We start from the raw sequence: 25,821 nt of genomic DNA, 5'->3' as shown, positions 1-25,821 counted from the left end.
CTATCTCCTACCTTATAGGAGGGTTCAGGTGTTCTCTTTTTGTCTGCCTGTAGTTTATCTCGTGTTTGTGCCTCTTCTAGGTGTGTTTTGGCCTTATCTAACACTGATTTGAGATGTGCATGGTGTTCTTGGATAGAAGGAAGTTTGGACGACAACAGGACGTTCAAAGGGCAACATATTGGGATGGAATCCATGGAGACAATAGAAGGGGGAACATCCCAAAGGCGTATGATCAGCGTTGTTGTAGGCAAACTCAGCTGTCCATAAGAGCCTACTCCAGTCATTTTCTTGCAAAAACGTAAAACACCTCAAGTATTGCTCTAATGTCTGATTTAGTCTTTCTGTTTTGCTGTCTGTTTGCCGATGGTAACTTGTTGACAGACGGGCATCAATCTTCATGATCTCATACAAGAATTTCCAGAATCTGGAGGTGAACTAGGTCCCTCTGTCTGTGATGATGACTGAAGGGATTTCATGAAGTCTAACTATATGTTGCAAAAAGACAGTAGCCAATTCCGCAGAAGTATGCAATTTGGTAAGAGCAACAAAATGACCCATTTTGGTCAGATGATCAATGACAACCAATATGGTGCCATAACCAGAACTAGGTGGCATTTCCACTATAAAGTCCATGGACACCGTGTGCCACGGAGCCAGTGGTGTGGGTATTGGTCTGAGTAAGCCACTGGGTCGTTGGTGTTGTGCCTTGGCTTGTATGCAAATCGAACATTCTGAAATGTATTTTGCAGTGTCTCTTCGGAGTGACTCCCACCAGAAGTATCGAGTCAAGGTTTGTAATGTTTTTTGGATACCCATAGGTGGTATCATGGACCCATCGTAAGACTTGTTGCTGGAGCCGACCCTTAGGGACATATAATCTCTCATCATGGAACATCAATTCATCTTTTACAGAACGGGTTAATGCTTCTTTATCGAGGCCATTGGTTTGTTCCTTTACATCTTTCAGGAAGTCGTGAGTGGTAATTAGTGCCACTGTCTCAGTTGGAAAGGAAGCCTTCTGCAATATGATGGGAGGCTCTTCCACAGGATAGATATCTTCAGCAGAGGTAGGCAAGGGTCTAGAAAGTGCATCTGCCTTTCCACTTTGTGGCCCTGGTCTGTACTTGATCACGAAGTCAAAGTCCGCGAAGAACAATGACCACTGTAGTTGTCGAGGTGTTAGAGCCCTGCTACTCTTCAAGAACAGCAGATTCCGATGACCCGTATAGATTTCTACTGTGTGTCTGGCCCCCAATAGATGGTGTCTCCATTCCTCGCATGCGCGTTTAATGGCCAACAGCTCTTTATCTGTGATACTGTAATTTACTTCAGAACTGAACAGCTTCTTTGAGAAGAAGGCGACAGGATGCAGTTGGCCAGTGTTGGAGTGCCGTTGGGAAAGGATTCCCCCTAAAGCATAATAAGAGGCATCTGTCTCGAGTATGAACGGCTGGGATGCATCATGATGTCTCAGTATTGGAGCACTGGTAAAACGATGTTTTAACGTCTGGAAGGCTTCTTCTGCAACCGTCATCCACTTGAATGTAGCTCCCTTCCGGAGAAGGAGCGTCAAGGGCTGAATAATACGTGAGAAGTCTTTTATAAATCTTCTATAAAAGTTTGCAAACCCCAGGAAACTGTAGGGCCTTAACGCAGGAAGGGGATTTCCATTTCATGATGACTTGTGTTTTCTTTCTATCCATACAGAGTCCACTGGGGCCCATGACATAACTCAGGAACTCTCCTTCAGTGGTGTGAAAGAAGCACTTCTCTAGTTTCGCACAAAACGAATACTGCTGTAGCTGTTCCAGAACTGCAGACACATGAGGGATGTGTTCTTCCATGGAAGTTGAGTATACTAGTATGTCATCGATATAGACGATACATGACACGTCCAATATTCCTCTCAATACTCATCCATGAAGTATTGGAATGCGGCGGGGGTATTGCATAGCCCGAAGGGCATGACCTGATATTTGTATAGCCCGAATTTGGTCCGAAATACCGTCTTCCATTCATATCCCTGCCGCACTCTCACCAGATGATATGCTCCACAGAGGTCTAGCTTGGTAAAGACTGTAGCCCCCTTCAGTTGGTCCAATCTCACGGGTATTAAGGGCAGGGGGTATCTATTCTTCTTGGTTACTCGATTGATCACCCTAAAGTCAATACACAACCTTAGACCTCCTTCACGTTTTGGAATAAAAAAAAGAGGCGAGGATGCTGGTGAAGATGATGGCCAAATGAAGCCAGTTGCCAATAGTTTCTCCAGGTATTGCTGTAAATGAAGGGTTTCGGCTTCAGTGAGGGCGTAGATGTGGCTACATGGAATGCTGGCACCTGGTTCCAGATCAATCACACAATCATACGTCCTATGTGGAGGCAGTTTGGTTGCTTCTTGTTCACTAAAAACGGTATGGTATTTCTGATATTCCTTGGGTAGGGTGGTGACACATCCCACACTTTGTGTAAGACAACTGTAGGCTAGTATTTCCGCAGGGTTCATCTTTGTTGGGGCTTCTTGTATTCTGTCTTGAGTACAATGCTCCCTACAATAAGAGGATTTCAATGTCACTGTCGCGCAGCCCATTGTACAAAAGGATCATGTAGAGTTAGCCATGGCATGCCCAATATGAGGGTAGAATGGGGGGCATCTATCAAGTCGAATTGGATGTACTCATAATGATTCAAGCCCACCTGTATTTGAATCTGCTGGGTATGGTATCGTACAGGACCTGACGTCAATTCTGCGCCGTCTACTGCATTTACCAGTTCTGGGACCTTCTTCTTTACACAGGGCATTCTGATTTCTTGCGCATAACTTTGATCAATAAAGTTGCCTGTAGCCCCAGAGTCTAATAAGGCATGTACTAGCACAAGTCCGGCCCCAGGTATTTCAAAGATAACGCAAACGTTCATGTGTGCCACTGCATTCCGTACTGTGTTAATTACTGCTGGACAGACCTCTTCCTCTTGTGGCCTCAAACAAGGGATCTTGGACTTGTTTGGGTGCTCCAGTTTTCCGACTTCTCTTGCAAATAACCCACCACTGGCTCTTTCTGAGTTCCTTTGAACTCTTTGTAGGATGTTCTGGTTTTTGCCTTGCAATCCTTGATGAAGTGCCCTGGTTTCCCACAATACAAACATAGCCTTTCTATTCTCCTTCGCTCTCTTTCCTCCACACTTTGAGGTCCTCGGATACCACTAATCTGCATGGGTTCTGTCCCATCTGAAGCTGCCGAAGGTCCGTCTGCTATGGCTCTTGGGCGTGGGGTCATATATCTGGTTTCGGTACGATGTTTGTCTCCTCTCCTTTCTTGTAGTCTATGGTCTAGTCGCACGGTGAGGTCTATAAATTCATCGCAAGAGGTTGGCATGTGTACCACCTGAGCCAATACATCTTTAACTCACTTCACAACCCTTGGTAATATAGCAATGTATTTTTCTTCATAGGCCAATCAGTTTCAGCAATGAGTCTGTTGAAAGTGGTGATGTAGGACAGTAAGTCCTGTGTACCTTGTTTAAGTGTAATTAATTCCCTGTCTAAGGAGAGTAAATGAGCCTCCCTATCGAATAATTTGCGCATTTCTTCACAGAAGGTGTCGAAATTACGCAAGGCAGGGTCGTCTTTTTCTATAAGGGAAAAAGATCAGCTAGCGGCATTACTACCTAGGTACGACATTACAAAAGCTGTTTTAACCTGATCAGTGGGAAACACGGCTGGTTTACACATGCAATGTAACTTGCACTGTCCTAGAAATATACCAATTTCTTTGGATACCCAAAGAATCGTTCGGGAGGCGCCAAAGGTAATTGTGTAGGCTGTATGACCTGTATGGTGGAAGGACCCGCAGACCCACCCACGGTTTGCGTTGTTTGCCCTGCACCGTCATCATGAGATGCTGGCGGAGGTAGCATCCAATTTCTAATGTACTGAGCCCCCCCGCGAACCCGTAGAACTAGGGCGAGACAACCCTGCAACCTCACGTCTCATGGTGCGCATTTCATTGTGGAGAAGCGTGGCTCATTGGTTAGAGCGGCAGACCCTGATGCAGAGGTCTGGCCCGGGACCAGGGTTCAATTCCCGCCTCGGCGGCTCTTGGACACAATTTCCCCAGACCTGATAATTCTCGCCTCTGTGACTAGTCTGATCATGGGTCCCACTCTGTGACTCTGTGCAATAGCTTGCTTAATCTCCACAACGGCCCCAGCAGCGCTTGGATGCCTGGCTTCACCTTGGGGGTGCCCAGGAGTGGACATTTCACAGGAAAGCCAGGAAGGGTTCCACAGCGGTATGAATACAGCGCTATGAGACCTCAGGGTAGAAGGCGCTATATAAATACAAACACATTTAGATTTACATTGTGGAGCTCTTGGTTCTCCCCCCTAAAGGCATCTACCTCCATCCTTAGGGCGGTCATGGTTTCTAATACTGATGTGAGAACAGTATTGGTGTCCATCGTTCAGGCCGTAAGTAACCGTGGGCTTGTCTCACTCTGTCATACAGAGGAAGGTTACACACTAACCTTTTAGCCGGATACAGCATGAACGATGGTGAAGCTAGTTAATCCCTTCCCCTATATGGAGATACCCATGAGTATATATATATATATACACACTGCACGGATAACACCACCCTAGGGGGAAGGGAAAAAAGGAACAAAAGAAACAATAACGTAGCCGCTGTTAGGCTCAGAATAGGGATGTCTTTGGAAGGTGTAGACCTCACACTCCTTCAATCCTCCCCTGTCTGCCCTGTTAGTGAATAAGCAATACACACATGAGATTACCCCCTCATTTATTCATAGACCCACCATATACCTTTATGTGTTATGTACTCACTTAAATTACAACCGTGCTTCTCCCAATGTAAAAAGGCACAAAAGAGAAAAATAAAGAAAATATTGACAACAAACAGTCCTGATTCATTACAGGATGAGGTACTTATCTGACCGTAGATAATCCTCTCAGGCTGGTGACTGTGCAATCCTTTCTGGCTGCTTAATGTTCCCTGTATGACAAGTTTATTCACTCTGTTAGTCTCCCAGCCTGTCTTACTCTCCAGAGCGTGTAAATACACTTTGCAAAAAGAAACAAAAATGAAGCGCTTCTTGGCGCTGATGCACTGTTCCTCTGGAGACCAGAAATACACAAATACGTCCAGTGCTGCCCCACTCCTCTGAGCGATAATCCGGTACTAAAGAAAACAAAGAAATGAAGTGCTTCCTCAGCGCGTACCAACGTTGTTTATTTACCCCAAGATGTCTCAAAAGCAGCTCCAGAAAACACAAGTAGGTTTGAAAACTGAGCTCGTTATCTTTCCTCGCTCATAGCGATCACTTGTAGCTCAGCACATTACTGGAGTCAGAGAAGCGTATCCCGCTTTCATTTACCGCTTCCAGTGTTCCAGCCGGAATCTGTAACTGAGCGCGAGACGCTCTGAATGTAGGGGGTCTCTCTCTCCGTTTCTATGATGACTTATAAAGCGCGATTTGCCCGATCGCCAAAGGCTGAGAAATTATCGCGCTTCCAAAGCAAATGTAAAGTCAGCCTTCGACAGGCGGCTTCCACAAAGATTTCACAAACTCAAAGATTAGCAGCTAGCCAAGCGCTGCAGTATTGCTTAGTTTCTACTCAAAAATTAGATTACTCGAGTGACAAGCCCCGAGCACTTCCAGGGTGGGGCTTAAATATCCGCAGTCAGGTGCCATGACCAGTCTCTTCTGAGGATTCTGGGAGATGTAGTGCGTGCCAAATCACTCACACAACGCAATGTATATTGTGCCCCATGTGCCTATCTCCGCCTACCCATGACACTTTTCTTTATCAGTTAAAAATATATATAACTTTGTCTATGGTTAGCTGCACTCTGTGTGACTGCATTTTACTCTTTCAGAAGGGACACTGGCACAGAGACGTTTACTTAAGTGCCAAGAACTATAGCACCCTGTGATTTTTGACACCCAAAAATATTTTTTGTTTTAGACAATGTTTTTCTTATATTGGCGAGGGTCTGGAAGCTAACAAAAAATATTATTTTACGAAAGCCATGTCAAAACAAAGCACATATTCCCAAACCAAAAGGCTGATAGCCAACTTTAGACTGATGACTTTGCCAATGCCTGTTTACTTTCAAATTTTTCATATTTACACAACTGGCTTTACACAGATTTTTCCATTTTTAGTATTTTTTCAAATGCTAGCATGTATTAAACATGTGTTACGAGATGATGCTTCCCAGCAATGGTACCAACAATTGCCCATTATTTCAGCAAAATATTTTTCTAGTTGTATATTTTTTGTGTACATTTTTTATTTAAAAAGCAAATAATTATCAATCATGCTTCCAAGCAGCTGCAAGTATTTGCATCTAATTGCAGAACAATCTGGGAGCATTGTAGGCAGCTTCCCAATGTTAAACCGTGTTAATACATGCACACATTTTTATACTGGAACCACTGTCAGTAGTGGTAGCCGAGCTTGTAACATTTCCTAAGAGCTTTCACTCTAATACTAAAGTATTTGCATTAAGGGACCATAAATAGAAGTTTGAAAAGCATGAACATATGGCTACGATCTTAACCTTAACTACATGCGATGCTTTTTCACAGATCCATAATGTGGTATTGTGGATTGACAGCCAAAGGTTAGTGCTGTAGGGGTTTGTGCCCATTTGTTCCAAGGACAAAATAAACATGAAAACGTGTTGGTCTTGATCCTAAACAATATGTCCTGCCAAGCCTCGAAACATCGACTCTCCCACTTGCTATGGTAAGTCAGATTTTATCAGGTCAAGCTATTTTTAGCACTTACTAGTCCATTCTAGGGAGTGAACTTGAGCTGGAAAGTAACAGGTGTTCATTCAGAAGATGAATGAGCAATTAAGATGCCTTTAAATCTTGTTTTTATCTTGACACATGTGCTGTCTGTTCAAGGGCGGAGGCCAAATGTCAGTTTGTCTTTTTACTAATGAATTCTTATCTTATTTTGGAAAATGGTGTTTAATTCTCTACCTATAGTTAGAGGATTTTGTCAAGCGAGCTGTCTGACAATCATGGTGAAACAAAAGGCTGTAGGATGTCAGTTTTGTTTCTAACACACAACATTTATATAGCTTGTAAATACATAGTACACAAATTTCTAAATATATTGGGAATTACTTAAGCACATTTTGTTTTGTATTTCGGAAGTGTGATGCAAGCAACGTTTTAAATAGAAGCAAAATAATTCAGAGCACTTTACTTGGTGATATGCAGTATACAAATATTTGCAGAAACATGGGGGACGATTCACAGAACTAACTTACGACAAAATCCTAAACTTACTAGTTTTGGTATTTACAGAAGGCATTTAGTAGTATTAAATTAAGATTTTGTCTTAAATTAGGATTTTGTCTTAAATTAGGATCTTGCCATAAATTAGGGTTTTGTCCTGAGTTAGCATTTTGTCCTAAATTAGGATTTTGTCTTAAATGAGGATTTAGTTTTAAGTTAGGATTTCTTTTTAAGTTAGGATTTTGTCTTAAATTAGGATTTTGTCTTAAATTAAATTTAAGACAAACTTGAGTTAAATTTACGTTTAACTCAAGACAAAATCCTAATTTAGGACAAAATCCTAACTTAAGTGAACTTTGTTTACAAAGAGCTGGTGTTAATATTAATGAAACTAAACTTTTGGGGAATGTAAGTCTATTGCCTGTGTTGGTACCAATAACTGGGGATAGTCCAATACTGAGGGAAAGCGCTGTACTCCAAAATGATTCGATGTCTCTAGAATCCGATGTAACTAGCCCAGAATGCCATACTATAGTGTCTGTGGAGGTGGGAAGTGTACTTATGCAAAACGTTTCGGAAGCATGTCAGCCCATAAAACTGGTTTCCTGGAATATAGCTGGGGTATCAAAAAATTTAAGGGATCCGGAATGGGCAAGCTTCATTGACACCTTTGATTTTTGTATGTTCCAAGAGACCTGGTCAGTTGAAATTATACATAGGCTAGGATACAAATCTTATGGCATTAGTGCGATTACCTCTAGGAGTGGAAGACACTCGGGAGGGTTGTTGATCTGGGTAAAAGTTAACCTAAGAGTGGACATAGAAGTAATGGACACCAACTCCCCTGACATACTGATTTTGAAAATCACTGTTTGTAAAGGGAAAAAACTCTACTTAGTGAATGTTTACAACAGACCAACACCCATCACAAGAGAATCTCCTTTACTAACCCATTTAGATCTTCTATTGGGTAACTTGGATACTAGAGAGAATTATGTTATCATGGCAGGTGATTTTAATTGCAATTTTGAGCCCATTGTGGGGTTTAGTGACATCTTCTTAGAAGAAGACGAGGCAAATGGGATCCCTGTTTTAGATAATATCAAACCAGTTAAATGTTCGCCCCTGGCCCTCCAAATGACGAAACTATGTGCAGAATACTGCACTAGGGCATGCAATGGACGGCTACCATCAGATATTGTGAAGAAGCCTACCTTTTATAGAGGGAAATACAAAAGTAACATAGATTATATTATTGCCTCGGTGTCATCATGGGAATTCCTTCTTGACATGGAGGTAACAGAAAGATTAGCAAGTGACCATTTCCCCCTAGTCCTTCAGATTGAGGATTCCCTATTTGGAGACATAGTTTCCCTTTCGATTGGAGAAGCAACTAACGGTGACCAAAATGAGATTCATATTAGTAATAATAGACGTTCTCTTAAATGGCCACTAATACTGGGCAACGGTGAAATTATATCAGAAATTTATAAGCTCTTTGCTAGCATCTTTGGAGCATACCTAAATGACACCCCAAAGGAGGACAATGACAGTCATTTTATGAGGTTACATCAAAAAATGTTTGATGCCTTAAAGCTCTTAGTCACCAAGATGCTGAGGAAAGGGCAGCAGAAGACACATAATCTGCCCCATAGCAAACCCTGGTACAATAAAGACTGCAGGGAGTCCAAGAGGGCACTTTTAACTGCGATTAAATCAAAGGCACAACCAGATATTATGTCAGCCAGGAATAATTATAAACTGATCCAAAAGACAAGTAAAATGGCGCCGCACGGCCACCAGCTGCTGCGTGTGCCCCCTTTCCTTGCTCTCTGCCTCGCTGCCTGCCTCGCTGCCGGCTGACCCTGCTGTCGTTTGTTTTGCTTTATTTTGTTCTCCATTTGTGCTTGTTTTGTCATAGTTTTTTGCCCGTGTTAGCTTTGTTTCGTTCTCCATTTGTGCTTGTTTTGTTAATAGTTTTTGCCCGTGTTAGCTTTGTTTCGTTCTCCATTTGTGCTTGTTTTGTTAATAGTTTTTGCCCGTGTTAGCATCCTCCTTCTGTTTCCCGCCCTCCTCGCCGCCCCCGTCTTCCCTCCCCGCTCCCCGCTTCCCGCCACCACCGCAGACCCCGCCCCTTTTTTCCTTCTGTTCCCTCCCCGCTCCCGCCTCCCAGCTGCTCCGCCCACCCGCGCACTTGGCCTTATATGGCGACCGTGCGACACAGGTAAGTGTGACCCACTTGTGGGACACCCCCGCGCCGCACGGCCACCAGCTGCTGCGTGTGCCCCCTTTCCTTGCTCTCTGCCTCGCTGCCTGCCTCGCTGCCGGCTGACCCTGCTGTCGTTTGTTTTGCTTTATTTTGTTCTCCATTTGTGCTTGTTTTGTCATAGTTTTTTGCCCGTGTTAGCTTTGTTTTGTTCTCCATTTGTGCTTGTTTTGTTAATAGTTTTTGCCCGTGTTAGCTTTGTTTCGTTCTCCATTTGTGCTTGTTTTGTTAATAGTTTTTGCCCGTGTTAGCTTTGTTTCGTTCTCCATTTGTGCTTGTTTTGTTAATAGTTTTTGCCCGTGTTAGCGTCCTCCTTCTGTTTCCCGCCCTCCTCGCCGCCCCCGTCTTCCCTCCCCGCTCCCCGCTTCCCGCCACCACCGCAGACCCCGCCCCTTTTTTCCTTCTGTTCCCTCCCCGCTCCCGCCTCCCAGCTGCTCCGCCCACCCGCGCACTTCGCCTTATATGGCGACCGTGCGAACGCGCAGCGGGCGCGCCGATTGTGCGCCGAAGGCGCGCCAAAGGTAAGCCCGTCTGCGCCCATCCGCGACCGGATCGCGACCAGCGCCAGGACCCCTGGCCCACGAAGACCCCGTCCGACCCGCCTGACGTACACCGCCGCCACCCTCATCGCACTCAACACCGGCCGACTCCCAGAATGCCACCAAGCCTCACCACGACGCACCCACGGACCTTTCAGCTGCCACGCCTGCAAGTTCACCTGCATCCGGACCTGCCGCACACCAGCACCCGCCAAGCCGAACACCAGCAGCAACCACCTCAAGTGCATCCTGCTCAACACCCGCTCCGTCCACAGACACGCCATCGAACTCTGGAACCTCCTAGACGCCACAGCCCCTGACGTCGCCTTCCTCACGGAGACCTGGATGAACGCCTCCTCAGCTCCCGACATCGCCATCGCTATCCCAGAAGGCTACAAGATCGTCCGGAGGGACCGCAACGCCAACCAGATGGGAGGAGGCATCGCCATCATCCACAGGAACACCATCCGGCTCACAACCAGCACCGACAACACCCTGACCACCGCCGAACACCTGCATTTCCAGATCCACACGGACCCGAAGACCACCCTCAGAGGCACCCTGATCTACCGACCCCCGGGACCACGCACACAATTCAGCGAGGACATCGCCGACTTCGTCAGCCCGCACGCCCTCCCCTCCGCCGACTACATCCTCCTGGGGGACCTCAACTTCCACCTGGAGAACAACAACGACCGCAACACCAGCTCCCTGCTCGACAACCTCGCCAATCTTGGACTCAAGCAGCTGGTGTCCACCCCCACCCACCTCGCCGGACACACACTCGACGCAGTCTTCTCCTCCAGCCCAGACATCGACTTCAGCCACGCCACAGAGCTTCAATGGATGGACCACAGCTGCGTCCACTTCACCTTCAAGAGAACGACGACCCACCACCACCAGCAACAGACCGCCCGCAGAAGCTGGAACAAGATCACAGCAGACCAGCTCGCCACCTCCCTGAGCCAGCACCCTCCTGCCAGCTCAGCGAACCCCAGCCAGGCTGCCGACAACCTCACAAAGTGGATCAGCATCTGCGCGGACGAGCTTGCCCCGCTAAGGACCCCGCCCAGCAGACCCGGCAGCAAGAAAGCCCCGTGGTTCACCGACGAACTCAAGAGCTCCAAGAAGAACTGCCGAGCCCTCGAGAAAGTCTGGAGAAGGGAACCTACACCGGACAACAGGACCACCCTCAAGCTGGCCACCCGGAAGCACCACCAGCTGATCCGCGCCGCCAAGAAAACCGCATTTAAGGACCGGCTGGACAACAACGCACACAACTGCAAGGAACTCTTCAACATCGTGAAAGAGCTATCCAACCCCAGCGCAGGAAACAACGACATCACCCCATCGCAAGACCTCTGCAACTCCCTCGCTACATACTTCCACAACAAGATCGCAGACATACACAACAGTTTCAACAACCAACCAACGCACACCAGGACCGAACAACCACCCCCCACCACCACCCTCCACGCCTGGACCCCGATCACCACCGAAGACACCATCCAAACGATGAACTCCATCCACTCCGGATCTCCGACAGACCCCTGCCCTCACTACGTCTTCAATAAGGCCGACGCTGTCATCGCACCCCACCTGCGAGACATCATCAACACATCCTTCGACACCGCCACCTTCCCTGAGTGCTGGAAGCACGCCGAACTCAGCGCTCTACTCAAGAAACCCACAGCGGACCCCACCGAACTCAAGAATTACCGCCCCATCTCGCTCCTCCCATTTCCAGCCAAAGTCATCGAGAAGACCGTCAACAAGCAGATGGCCGCCTTCCTCGAGACGAATGGATCCCTCGACCCCTCACAGACCGGCTTCCGAGCCAATCACAGCACCGAGACCGCCCTCATCGCCGCCACCGATGACATCCGAACCCTGATGGACAACGGAGAAACAGCGGCCCTCATCCTCCTAGACCTCTCCGCGGCATTCGACACTGTCTGCCACCGCACCCTAGTACAGCGCCTCAGCAACGTCGGAATCCAGGACAAGGCGCTGGAATGGATCATCTCCTTCCTCGACGGAAGAACACAGAGAGTCCGCCTCCCACCGTACAAGTCAGAGGCATCCGAAGTCATCTGCGGCGTCCCTCAAGGATCCTCTCTGAGCCCCACCCTCTTCAACGTCTACATGAGCCCACTCGCGGCCATCGCACGCCAACACAACCTCAGCATAATCTCCTACGCCGACGACACCCAGCTGATCCTCTCCCTGACCAACGACCCAGCCGCCGCCAGAGCCGACCTGCACGAAGGGATGAAAGAGGTAGCCGAGTGGATGACGACCAGCCGCCTGAAACTGAACTCCGACAAGACGGAGGTCCTCATCCTGGGCTCTTCACCCTCTGCCTGGGACGACTCCTGGTGGCCTCCCGCCCTGGGCACCGCACCCAAACCGACAGACCATGCACGCAACCTGGGCTTCATCCTGGACTCCTCCCTCTCCATGACCAGGCAAGTCAACAACGTCTCCTCGGCGTGCTTCAACATCCTACGCATGCTACGGAAGATCTTCTGGTGGATCCCCACCGAGACCAGGAAGACCGTCACCCAGGCCCTCGTCACTAGCCGACTGGACTACGGCAACGCCCTCTACGCCGGTACCACCGCCAAACTCCAAAAAAGACTCCAGCGGATCCAGAACGCCTCTGCCAGACTCATCCTCGACATCCCACGAACCAGCCACATCTCCGGACACCTGAGAGACCTTCACTGGCTCCCCGTCAACAAAAGAATCACCTTCCGCCTCCTCACCCACGCACACAAAGCCCTACACGACCAAGGCCCGAGCTACCTCAACAGCCGAATCAACTTCTACGCTCCCAAACGCCACCTCCGATCAGCCAACCACGCCCTCGCCGCCGTCCCCCGCATCCGAAGAGCGACTACAGGAGGAAGGTCCTTCTCCTACCTGGCCGCCAAGACCTGGAACTCCCTCCCAACCGACCTGCGCCTGACCCAAGACCACCTCTCCTTCAGGAAGAAGCTGAAGACCTGGCTGTTCGAGCAGTAGCGGCACCCCCCCTCCCCCAGCGCCTTGAGACCCTACGGGTATGTAGTGCGCTCTATAAATGTCATTGATTGATTGATTGATTGATTGATTGATTGATTGGGAGGAAGCAAAATGGGCAGATCTGCTGCACGCAGCAAAAACACGTGATAACATAGCCTTCTGGAGGTTGATAGCGAATGGGAACCACCAAGGTAGAGTGGTCAAGGACGTCTATTTAGACGAACAGACCTGGGTAAACCATTTTTCTAACCTTTATAAGGAATATGAGGAACCCATTACAGATAGAACTCCAAGCTATGCCATCTTGAGGGATACCTTGGATTTTACTCTAGGAGAAACAGAATTGGCAATAACGCAGATCAAGTCTGGTAAAGCCCCTGGGCTAGACAAGATTCCGGGAGACTTGTATAAACACGAATTAAAAATATGGGCTCCCTATATCAACCATCTGTGTAACGAGTTATCCCGGAATCTAGACTTCCCAGAGAGCTGGAAGGGGGCTGAAATTGTTTTAATTTATAAGAAAGGTGATAGGATGGACCCCTCAAATTATCGTCCAATAAGCCTAATGGATATATTACAAAAAATCTACACAAAACATATCCTATTTCGTGTTAATGATTGGCTGGATGAAAAGGCAATTTTGTCTAGATACCAAGCGGGATTTAGACCCAAAGTTAGCACAATTGATCAAATCTTTCGCTTTTGTTGCCTCTATTGGAAATACATTAAGATTAAAAAGGGCCAACTACATGTCGCGTTTGTCGACTTAAGGGCGGCGTTCGATTTAGTCCCACGTAATTTACTGTGGGAAACATTGAGTTTAGTAGGGATGCCACCCACCCTGATAGCGCAAATAAAAGAGCTCCATAGAGGTAACTTTGCGAGAGTACGATGGGGCCCAAAAGGTGAACTAACCCCCAAAATCCCTATCGAACGTGGTGTGCGCCAGGGGTGTGTACTGGCCCCCACATTGTTTTCGCTATTTGTGAATGACATTCCTCTATATTTGGAGGGATGCAAAAACGACTCTCCCAAGTTGAATGGCGAAAAAGTTACTTCCCTATTGTTTGCGGACGATACTATTTTGATTTCCCAGACAAAAAAAGGTCTCCAAGCTCTCTTAAATTCTTTTAACGATTACTGCAACAAGAAAGGATTGGAGATAAATGGGAAAAAGACAAAGTGTATGGTCCTAAATCCAACCAAAATTGACAAGGGCTGTCTAACTTTAAATGGATTAAGACTGGAATCAGTTCCGTATTTTGGTTATCTGGGGGTAACATTGGACTCCAATTTTACATGGAAAGCCCAATTGGAAAAATGTAAGATGATGTTTAGTCAGAACACAAAACCCATTCTTAGAGAGCAAGGCCAAAGTACCAGTAAGGCCGTGTCCCCTGCAGTTGAACTTTTCAAATTTAAGGTTCAACCTGCAGTGCTATACGGTTCAGAAATCTGGGGCCCAGGGTCTAAAGATACTTTCAGGGTCTTGGATAATAACTTTTTGAGAAGTTTGGTCAGAGTCCCTAGAAGTACTCCTCTGGTCCCACTTCAGCTTGATTTAAATTTTCGTAGAACGGACCATCATATTATTCTACGTCCTTTACTGTTATGGATCAGGCTGTGGCGTGTACCCGAGCTGCAAGCATATAGAGATGGGCTCATAGAAATCATGGAGCTTGATAGCTTCAAGGTGATATCCTGGTTTAAACATGTTAAATTCTGGCTTACCTTACTAGGTCTGACGCATTACTGGGAACATCCAGATTTACTTCCACCTCATTCAAAAACTATGGTAAAAGAGTGCTTTTGGTCGTACATTACGGATATGACCAAAAACGCTTCATCTAGTGGGTCACTTGTAACAAGGTTTCTTACCTTCAAAGATGATCCATTCTTCGAGACCTTTTTGGATGAAATAGAACCACCTTTAGCAAAGACCTTATTCTTGAAATTCAGATATGGTAATCTCCAAATCGGTTCAACATTGGCTCGTTGGTCTGGCGGTGTAAACTCGACAAACCATGTAGAAGATGAATCATGTACCATGGTTGGATGTAATCAAAAAGAAAATGAGTCACACATCCTCTTCTTCTGCCCAGCATATGCTCAGGCTAGAAAAAGATGGATTAAACCTATATGCTTAACATTAGGTGTAAGATCATGTTCCCAGGCTTTAAGGATTCTTTTGTCTAACACTAGCCAACCTATTGTATTTAGTGTCAGCAGATTCTTCCATAGTATTTTTTTCCAAAGAAGAAAAATGGGCCATAAATTGTAAAAAGCTGATATGTCAAAATTACTGCTTACTAATAACAGAGGGATAATTGATGAAATTTTATTCCTGTCATCCATAACTGTTTCCACTAGATTGAATAGTTATTATGAATGTTTCAACTTTTTGGTCTTTATTTTAGAATCAACATGAAAATTGAATGAATTTATACAGCAAGTTGTGTATTTTAAAAGGAATGTTTTATTGTATCTATGTAATCGTTCTTTTATGGTATTCATGCCGAAATAAAGATTTAAATGAATGAATGAATGAATCCGGGCATGATTTCCAAACAATGTTTGTATAGTTTTATCAGTAAAATAGCATGTTAGTGGGAAATGTTGCCATTTCAATCAAAAATGTGTTGATTACAAATGACGGTGTGCTACCACTTCAAGCTTTAGCTATGTATTTATTAAAAGTGATTGTTTTTTAACATGATTTGAGAAACACTCATGCCCCACCTTGGTGGCGATGCTATTAATGAACTTAGAGGCAAGTCAGGGGTCATGTGTATCTTATATGTGGCTAGATTTGTATTATATAAGGAGACAAATCTTAGTCTATTAAATCAAATAAAATAGTTTTTTGTACAGCAGACATGCTGAACTCGCATATTTGAAGGTGCTATCATATGAGACAATGACGTAAATGGCAGCTCAATGAATTAAAATAATTGCATAGAATCACATACTTTGAAACCAGTTTATGGGTCAAGAGTATTACAGTCAGGTCGAGTAGATTATCTAAATCACTATACCTGCAGGCCTGGTAACATTGTTGTGAATTCTCAAAGCCTGCTTGGGCGTCAGGCGATAGGAATTCCACACCCTTGGCCTTGATAGACCTGATTTTGAAAGGCAGCTCTTTAGCATCAATTTGTCTTGTGTCCCTGTAAAAAATTATGAAATGTCCAGAACAGTTCACCGGAGGCAAGGTTTCCAGGTAGTATCTTCATTAGCAATTAGAAGTTCAAGGGTGAAGCATTTCAAATGGGTTGGGCCTGTGCAGAGTTGTTTAAATTTGATGATTTTTAGGAAGGAATTACCTTGTTGTCTGCCTGTTCACCACAGTGGAGGTGGAAGCCCCCCAAAAAGATGTATTAAGGATGGGATTGATTGATCAGTGATGAGATCCATATTTAGATCTGTGAAGATCTGGTTATCTTGTAGAGCATGATATGATGTGTAACTTCGTGGTAATTGAGAGAGGCGATTGTGGGTCACTCCCTGTTATTTAAATGTAAAGTAGGTTCCTGTTCTGATGCAGTTTAGGTTTAGCAAATTCCTGTGAATAATTGCAAGGGCTCCTCCAGAGCACCCCTATCAATTACTCAGAATAATCTCAAAGTCAAGAGGAACTAATAGGTCCATTAGAGGGACAGTGGAGTCAGGAATCCATATTTCTGTGAGGAATAGGTCTCTGTCATGCAAACAGATGGTTTCTGCTATGAACTAGTGTTCTGTCTGTGAAAATTGGTTGGTATGGGTTGTACAGTTCCTCCTCTGGCTAGGGTGAGACAATGTGGTTTTATCATGTGGTGAGTGGTGACTTGAGGAGTACCCTAGAGAGTAATCCAGAAAATGGTTGTGGGTATGGGTGTTTGTATATTTAAACATGACGTTTTTTAGGGGGCTACAGGTCTAGGCTACAGATGTTTAAAGAGTTGTTTCTAAGTGGAAAGCCTGGGATAATGCAATCATTGTGCGTTTGAGAAAGTTATGCTGCCTCACCTCGGCATTGGGCGCAACACATGTTGGTGTGTTCATTAGGGCAGTACTGTGGTTAGCCAATGTTTTATTGGTTCGTATCATGAGAGGGTAATCTCTTGGGAAGTGTAGCAGTGTGAGTGGATTGTCAGGGGGTAGAGTTTGAGAGAGTACCTGAAGGGTTGCTAGTATGTTGGAGATTGAGATATGTGTTTTGGCTAGAAGTCGTGGCCTTCAAGAGAGTGTGAAAGTGTATGTTGAAGATATTCATGGTGGTGTCTGATGCTTGAATCATAATGTTGCTGTTATTATAGATAGATAGTGACTTCTGCACTGCTCGGTCGAGGGAAGTAAAGATTGCTTGTGATTATAGGGAGCTGCCATATAAAGGTTTGTCAGTCATACAGGGAGGGTGTTGGCTTGGAAGCAAGAGTAATTCTTGGTAGCAAGTCGACTGCACATTTGTATTGTCCAATCCCTTCCCCTGGTCCGGAAGGTTTTCCAGTTCTGTATTTACACCGAAATTGTATCCCATTCTCCTCAAGGCCTGCTGCTTTCTGTTGCCTGCCTCATGTTGTTGCTTCTGCTTGTGACATGTTTCTTCTCCCTTCCACTCATATAACTTCTCAGGACCGCTGTTTGGCCTGCTTTTGACCTGTTGCTTTACTTTTGTTTATTTATTTTATTGAAACACTTTAACCTCACGTTTGTGATAATACAAATCCACAAAACCAGAAAAAAGAATGCATAAATAAAATACCAAAGCAATTTTTCAGTACAACTCAAAATGTTATTGAGTGCATTTGTTCAGGCTTCTTATTCTTCATATTCGTCAGGCAATTGCCTCACACCTTCCTTAGGGACTAAAAGTGTATGAATGAAGTTGTGAATACCGTTTTTTCACTATAAATGTGTAGACTCCACTCCTGCACTGTAAATGGCTGAAATTAAAAAGCCAGTAAGGGCGATGTTGTTTGAGTAAGAACCATATGATGAGTTTGGTTACACAGGAAAGGTGCATGGTCAAAAGAACTTAAGGCTGTGTTACTACTAATGTCCTAGAGGCCAAGTTGGAAGATTTTGAGGGGTGCTGTAGGAGAAATATTATCTGCATAATAGGAGTCACTGAATGATCAGAGGGACCGGGGGTTAATTTGTTTGTGGTTTGTGGAAGACCTTATACTCAAACAGTTAAAACAACGTGGCCTCTCAAAATACTTCGCTGTTGCGCCCACAGAGATCTTGGCACTCCAATAAGACCGGGTGTCCCACCAAGCCCCAGAGTAGCACGCATCTTTAATTACCGGGATCGAGATGTCATTCTGTAGTCTGCTCGCAGTGCACCTCCAGTAGTTAGTAATATTGTGTGTAATAAATAAGACCAATTTTTATAAACACTGTAGGGTTTCTTTTCATCTAGCCTACACTACAGATTTAAGTTGGTAAAACAAGCTGCTTTACATTCCTTAAAAATAAGTCTGAAGGCTGCTCTCCACAGCAACCACTAAGAGAGCATTCAAAGGTATTCAAAGACCACTAAAATCACCATAAGGTTTGCCAAAATCAGAGCATTGTGCACCCCTTAAATAAGTGTGCACCAGATATTAACCCAGCCTCCTACATTTGGGTGCAGCGGTTGGGATTAAAGCCTGCACTGTTTTATCACTTAATCTAGGTGAAAATTGCATGCAAAACAATCACTAGCTAGGCACATGTAATATTTTCTAATCTAGGAAGTTCTACTTAACTTTTTGGATTGGTAGTTAAGGGTCTAACACAACCCTTTCTCTAATCTATGGGAGTTTAGTTTTCACTAGGGTAGGTAGGTGCAACACCATACTACTGCTAGTACCATGCTTTTGGTCGATGAGTTCAGTGAGGCCCACCCTCTAAATACAGTGGTCTTAAGTTCCAGGAGCTTAGGACCTTGGCTGCATCCATAAAACATAAGACACGTAACAACCCTAACTTAAAGCCGCTCTTAGAGTAGCTCCTGTAGAATGATTTCCAAACTCCTGACAGGCCAGAAATGCAGGACAATGTGGGTATGGCTGATGTGGCTCCAGAGTCAGGGGTGTCTCACCCCAGTAACCCCAATTGTGAGCCTGACCAGGAGTAGTCTGAAGACCCCTCACTGGTGAACTCTATTCCCCAGGGAATAGTTCTAGTGACACAGAGGGAAACCCTAAAGGTAGGTCCCCTTTTATTCCTCCTGGGAGGGTGCAAAGAGTCCTGGAGAGGTCTAAGAGCAAAAATGAAAGGTAGAAAAAAGTGAGATGAAAGAAGAAACATTTCAAAACATAAAAGGAAGAAATACGAATGAAGAAAAAAAGAAAGAAGCAAAACCAGGAAAGGAAGAAAAGCAACACAAAAAAAAGACAAAGCAGCAGAAAATATGAAAAAAGGAAGGCAGAGAAACAGAAGAAAAGGCATAAGACTTAAAGAAAAAGATAAAAAATAAGCAAAGAATAAAGAAAAGGAGAGACAAAAAAATAATGACAGGCAAGGAAGAAGCAAAAAAAAGGCAATAGGAAAGAAGAAAGTACAAAAGAAAGTATAAACAAGAAAAATGAGAAAGATATGCAAGAGTATCAGAGGAAGAAAGGGGAAGAAAGAAGACAAAGTATTGAAAGAAGAACACCAATACAAAAATAAAGGGAGAAAATAAAGAAAAAGAGAAAGGCAAAGCAAAAATAAAGAACAGTATAGGGGAAGGAGTAGAGAATCAAAGCTATAGGAACAAAGAAGGAAAAAAGAAGAGAAAGCAGGAAAACTGAGAATAAATCAAGACGTAAAGAACGGTCAGAGAGCACAAAGATAGAAAGATATAGGAAAAATAAGGAAAAGGAAAGGAAGGGAAGCGAGTAGAGAAAGGAGAAAAAGAAAGAACTTGAGAAATAAAAAGAAAAAAAGACAATTTTCAGAAGAGGAAGCCATTGACTGCCATCTTCCCTAGCCTCACGAATCATCCGTACAATCTTTTATAGTGCTCGCTTAGCAAAACAGGAGCTGCATATTCTCAAATCAGCTGACAGGTAGTTTTAATGCAGGCTGCAAGGCACTAGTAGCTCTCAATCGACCTGTTGGGGACTCTGGTTAAGATAATCAGGTGTTTGTTAAGTTTTCTGCTGCCAACATTGGAAATGCAGTCCAGAATCAGACCTTCTTCTGAAGAATTATCCTCTGCTTCAAGCTTTAGTGTAGTTCCTATATTCCCAATAGGCTCTGCACATTGGAATAATATATCCTACAAAGGTCACTAGAAACCTTCTCGAATAAACAAGAAGGGATTTGTTACTGACAACAGCATACACATGACAACTTTGTTTCCCCAAGAATAAAACTGATCTTCAGAGTCGTGGAAACAATAGATAGATATTTTACTCAGGCAATCGTGCATGCTTCGTTTCATCAGCGGAGCAGAGAAATAGAGAGACGGGTGTTTTCAATAAAAGGGTTTTATTGTACAGTCTTCTTTCTCATGCAAGTAAAGTGAACTGCTACAATCGTAATACTAGTTGCAAAGTATACTGTGTACAGTAAGAAGAGTATTATAAAATAATACTGTAAAAGCATTGTATGGTTCCTAGACCATAGATAAATACATACATAAATAGCAAAGCTAAAAAATACTTAACTGGTGCTTCTAAAATACGCCTACCCCGATGTACCTAACCTAAGTCTAGTACGAGGGAAGAAGTAAGTGAGGTGTAGCATAGGTTTAGTTTTTCTTTGCCAAGAATCTATCCAAGATTTCTCTTAGGGTCTAATCAGTTCCGTACCTTGGTTTTAGAATGAAGGAGGGCTGGTATATCTGTCTCGGGACTCGATTTCCCAAAACCCCGCGAGGGGAGCTTGGAAACACTGGAGCTGGATTCTCAGCGAAAGGACAGCTTCTCTGTCAGTGCGTCAGCTGAAGGGTTGGCTTCCTTCGGCACTTGCTGTAGCCAGCTGCGTCGGGCAAGTAGATAGTCGAGCTGCTCCGAACTACCGTGTGTTTGCTAGGGCAAGTGTAGGCATATTTATAACTCGAAGGTGCCTAGTTTGACGTAAAGTCGGACATGATAACGTCATCAAAGAACCCCAAGATAATGGTAGTTCTTTGAAAACTCCATGATTTCTAGGACGAATCAATATTCAAGCAAGGGGATGTCCTTGACTGCTGAAGCCGATTTTTCCATGAAATCGTTGTGGCTTTTTGTAACTAGTGGAAGTAGCCATGCCTTTATTTGGACTGGATGGGTTATGTCTAAATATGGGTATGATTTCTATGCCTATATAAGGGCATTTGAGAAATATAGCTATATATGGGCATGAATCGGTAAATTACGCTTGGATTCTAAAATGCTACACAACAAAGCAATGCTGCACCCTGGCCAAAAAGGATCCTCTTGAGGGTATTACAGCTTATTTCACTAGTGCATAAGCCGTAACTACTGCCCTAACGGCCTTCCAGAATAACACATCTGACAAGCAGCCATGTGAGCATCTGCCCACACTATTATCAGTCATCACTGCATTGATTCACAATTTCATACGGAGCATAAGGAGATTCACAAGGTGAGGAATCACAAAGTAACGAATCTGCAGTTAGAGTATCGACCGGAAATAGTCTTACCGGAAGTAAGTAATGCATTGTTTCCTGCTTTAAATCCATTAATTCCAAGGCCATGACAGTTTATTGTATGGGGCTCAGACAGCCGTGGCTAAGGGCTAGGATGTGTGTTGCATTTAAGAAAATGTTTGCAGTAGGATGTATTTTGTATTTTGTTTGTAACATGAAGTATTACTTTGAAACTTTTTATTTACTCTCGACAGGTTCTGCCAAGAAAGAGAAAGCTGATGATAGTTCAGCACCAGGTAAGTACACTGCCATGTTTCAATATTGGTTCTGGTCCCCAACAGTAAAATATAGGGCTTTAAGTGGGATGAAAAAAACTGGGGGGTCTCTCAAAGGGGCATGGCTTATGTAATTAAGGCATGGGTTAAAAAACGCCAAAGCTAAAAAATCTGTGCTTAGCATATAGTGGACTGCCAAGCTTTGTCTAGTGAAAGTTTGGACTCATTAGAGTGCAGAGGGTTAATATGCCTGCTGCTAAGAAAGCGTCCCATTCAGATGACAAAATGCATCTTAAATATATTGGTTAATGCATTGCCTCTTTTGTCAGAGATCCTTTTGTTACTTGCAGTTTATAAGTTAAAATCCTAATGTAGAGCAGGGAGCTATTAACTGCTCTCAAAGAGCTGCATGCAAACTGCAAGGTAAATATTAGAGCTGTATATTTTCTGCCCAGTGTTTCGTTGTCCTATTCTTGCAAAAAGGGTTCACTTGGGTAGAAATCAATTCTAATTATTAAAGAAAACTCCTAACAAATGTGTACCATTTTAAATTCAGAATTTGTGTTTTTCCAGTCCAAGGACTCTATACTGCCTACCAGTATGGATGAAATGTGACTCCTACTCCTTGTAGGCCTCTGTCTTATGTAACATTTCCTACCTACTTACACTGCTATGAGTGGCGCTATTAAAGTAAATGAATCTAAGAGACAGTGGTTATAGAGACTTGAGTGGCATTGTCAAATGGCGGTATTGAGGGAATCAGTGGAAGAGGTGGTAATTGGAGGGGCACCAACAAACATTGTCGCACAGGGCGCCACTAGTGCTAAAGCCAGACCTGTAGCAGGGCTTTAAGTGGGATGAAAAAACTGGGGAGTCGCTCAAAGGGGCGTGGCCGATGTAAATAAGGTCATGAATAAAAACTCCTAAGCTGAAAATCTGTGCTTAGCATATAGTGTGCTGCCCAACTTGTCTTTTGCTGTTTCTGTCATTGCATTCAGATATATGATACAACAAGAAACATTTTACCTACAACAAGTCAGGATTATTGGCTTTGTCAATGGTTGTTAATTGTATCAGATAGATAAGCAGCAACTATGGCTTCGTTGCATATAATACTGAAAATGCTTCAGCTCTGAAATGTGATTGTGAAAGAATGAAACAAGTCTCTTTGAAGTTATATCAAAGGCTTAGCAGTGGTACTGCTGCTGAGTTTAGATTTTTTTCCACCCTGAGGCTGAAGGCAAAAATGGAGAGCCCGATATGGCTCATCTCAGCATCTGCATTTAAGAACTGCTAGCACCGCCAGCAGCCGGCCCTCTTAAAGCCCTGGTGACGATGTTGCTGCTCCTGCATGTTAAAAATAGAAGAGAAATGCAATCAATGAATCAATCAAACATGCCATTTATAAAGCACACTACATACCCGTGAGGGTCTCAAGGCGCTGGGGGGGTGGGGGCAGGGGGTGCTGCTAGTGATCGAAGAGCCTGTTCTTGAGGAGTCTTCTGAAGGCCGCTAGGTCATGGGTCTGCTGTAGGTTGGTGTGGAGGGTGTTCCAGGTCTTAGCGGCAAGGTGGGAGAAGGATCTGCCGCCGGCGGTCATTCTTCGGATACGGAGAAGTGTGGCGACGGCGTGGCTGGCGGAGCGGAGGTGGCGGGTGGGGGAGTAGAAGTTGAGTCGTCTGTTGAGGTATGCTGGGCCGGTCTTGTGGAGAGCTTTGTGTGCGTGGATGAGGAGTTTGAAGGTTATCCTCTTGTTGACGGGGAGCCAGTGCAGGTCTCTCAGGTGGGGTGTGATGTGGCTGCGGCGGGGGATGTCGAGGATCAGATGTGCCGAGGCGTTCTAGATGCGTTGCAATCGTCTTAGGAGCTTGGCTGATGTTCCTGCATAGAGGGTGTTTCCGTAGTCCAGCCTGCTGGTGACGAGGGCCTGGGTGACTGATCTTCTTGTCTCTTGGGCATCCACTTGAAGATTCTGAGGAGCATTGGGAGGGTGTTGTAGCAGGATGAGGAGACGGCGTTCACTTGTTTAGTCATGGAGAGGGTGGAGTCGAGGATGATCCCCAGGTTGTGTGCATGGTCGGTGGGTGTCGGGTCTGTTCCTAAAGTTGTCGGCCACCAGGAGTCATCCCAGGCTGAGGGGGTGGAGCTGAGGATGAGGACCTCCGTTTTGTCCAAGTTCAGCTTCAGCCAGCTATTCCTCATCCATTCGGAGGTTGGTTTTGGCGGTGTGAGGGTCTTTGGTGAGGGAGATGATCAGCTGGGTGTCGTCGGCGTAGGAGATGATGTTGTGCTGTCGGGCGACGTGGGCGAGCGGTGCCATGTAGATCTTGAACAGCGTTGGGCTAAGGGAGGAGCCCTTGGGTGCGCCCCAGATGATTTTGGTGGCAGTGGAGCGGAAGGGGTGGGAGGCGGACGCTCTGAGTTCTGTCGGAGAGGAAGGATGTGGTCCAGTCCAGGGCCTTTTCATGGATCCCGGCATCGTGTAGGCGTGTTCGTATTGTGCGGTGGCAGAACGTGTCGCAGGCGGCTGACAGGTCCAGGAGGATGAGGGCCGCTGTTTCTCAGTTGTGAAGCAGGGTTTTGATATCATCGGTGGCGGCGAGGAGGACGGTTTCGGTGCTGTGGTTGCTGCGGAACCCGGACTGGGACGGGTCCAGGATGCTGTTCTCCTCGAAGAAGCGGGTCAGCTGTTAGTTGACGATTTTCTCGGGAACCTTCGCCTGGAACGGGAGCAGGGAGATGGGTCGGAAGTTCTTGAGGTCCTTGGGGTCCGCCTTGGGTTTCTTGATTAAGGCTTTGATCTCGGCATGCTTCCAGCTTTCTGGGAAGGTTGCTGTCTCAAAGGAGATGTTGATTACTTTCTGGAGATGAGGTGCGATGGCTGTGCTGGCTTTGTTGAAGATGTGGTGAGGGCATGTGTAGGAAGGTAGATCCCTGACTATGGTTGCCCCCAACTTTTTGCCTGGTGTTTTGCTGGTTTTCTGACTTAGTTGACCTGGGGCCCTGCTATTCAGGACCCTAGGCCTACTGCTCTCTCTGTAAAATGGATTCCATGTACCCTAGGTACATATCCAATTGGATACTGAGTCACCTTATCAGTCCCTGTACAGTGTACCTTAGGTACCCAGGGCATAGGTGTACCCAGGGCCTACCAGGGGCTGCAGCATGTATTATGCCACCCCTGGCTGGCCATCCAAATCTGACACAACTGGCTGCTTGACAGCTGGGGCAAGGTGGTGTAATCACCCTTTGCTTTAGATATAGTATACCTATATCTAACCCTAAAATGGACACAGATCTCCTATCAGTCACTCCTATGGCAGGCCTTAACAATCCTGAAGGCAGAGTGCTTGGAATCGTGTGAGATGGTGCTCTGGCATGAGCTGAGCCTGTCTGCGGCTTTCGGGATCTATCCCTTAGCCGTTTCCATGATAACGCATACCATATACTCTTAAGTGCATTATAATCCTCGCGGTTATATGCCAACTCTGGTATCGCTTTATCAAAACATGTCGAGTAAGGTGTCATACGAATTGGAATACTAACCCCTCGCCAATTCTGGCGACGGGGTTAGCATTCCACCCTTCTAGAGGGACACGACATGTATGTAACCCCTAACCCCGGTTAAAGTCAGACAGAGCCTTAGCATCCACAAAATGGATGCTGCCACCGAGACACAAGTCTGCCCTCCTGCTGCTGGGAGTCCTCCCAGAGCAGGAGATAAGGACAAAGGGTTTCCTGCCAGGGGCGGTGCCAGCACCGTCCCAGACAGGATTTTGTGTATTGTAGGTAGGCAGGGCTTCAGAGGAAGGTGACTGCACGTGGCACCCCGGTGCTCACTGTGCATAGGCTGGCTTGAACCAGTTCCAGGGACACTCCAGACCCTGTG

The 25,821-nt window shown here is 45.4% G+C and overlaps 1 protein-coding gene across 1 annotated transcript in view; it reads left to right on the top strand.

The window, feature by feature from the left end:
- LOC144828412 (uncharacterized) overlaps positions 1 to 25,821 on the top strand; it is a 2,343,931-nt gene that overhangs the window by 675,940 nt on the left and 1,642,170 nt on the right. Inside the window, exon 8 of the mRNA XM_078686536.1 lies at positions 21,912 to 21,953. The gene's annotated coding sequence lies outside the window, so the exon portion shown is untranslated. The remainder of the gene's footprint in view (positions 1 to 21,911; positions 21,954 to 25,821) is intronic.

The sequence above is a fragment of the Lissotriton helveticus genome, chromosome 4_1 (genome assembly GCF_964261635.1).
Source record: "Lissotriton helveticus chromosome 4_1, aLisHel1.1, whole genome shotgun sequence".
Classification (NCBI taxonomy): Eukaryota; Metazoa; Chordata; class Amphibia; order Caudata; family Salamandridae; genus Lissotriton; species Lissotriton helveticus.
The sequence above is the reverse complement of the archived record's forward strand: the minus strand, read 5'-3'. Positions and strand labels throughout refer to the sequence as shown.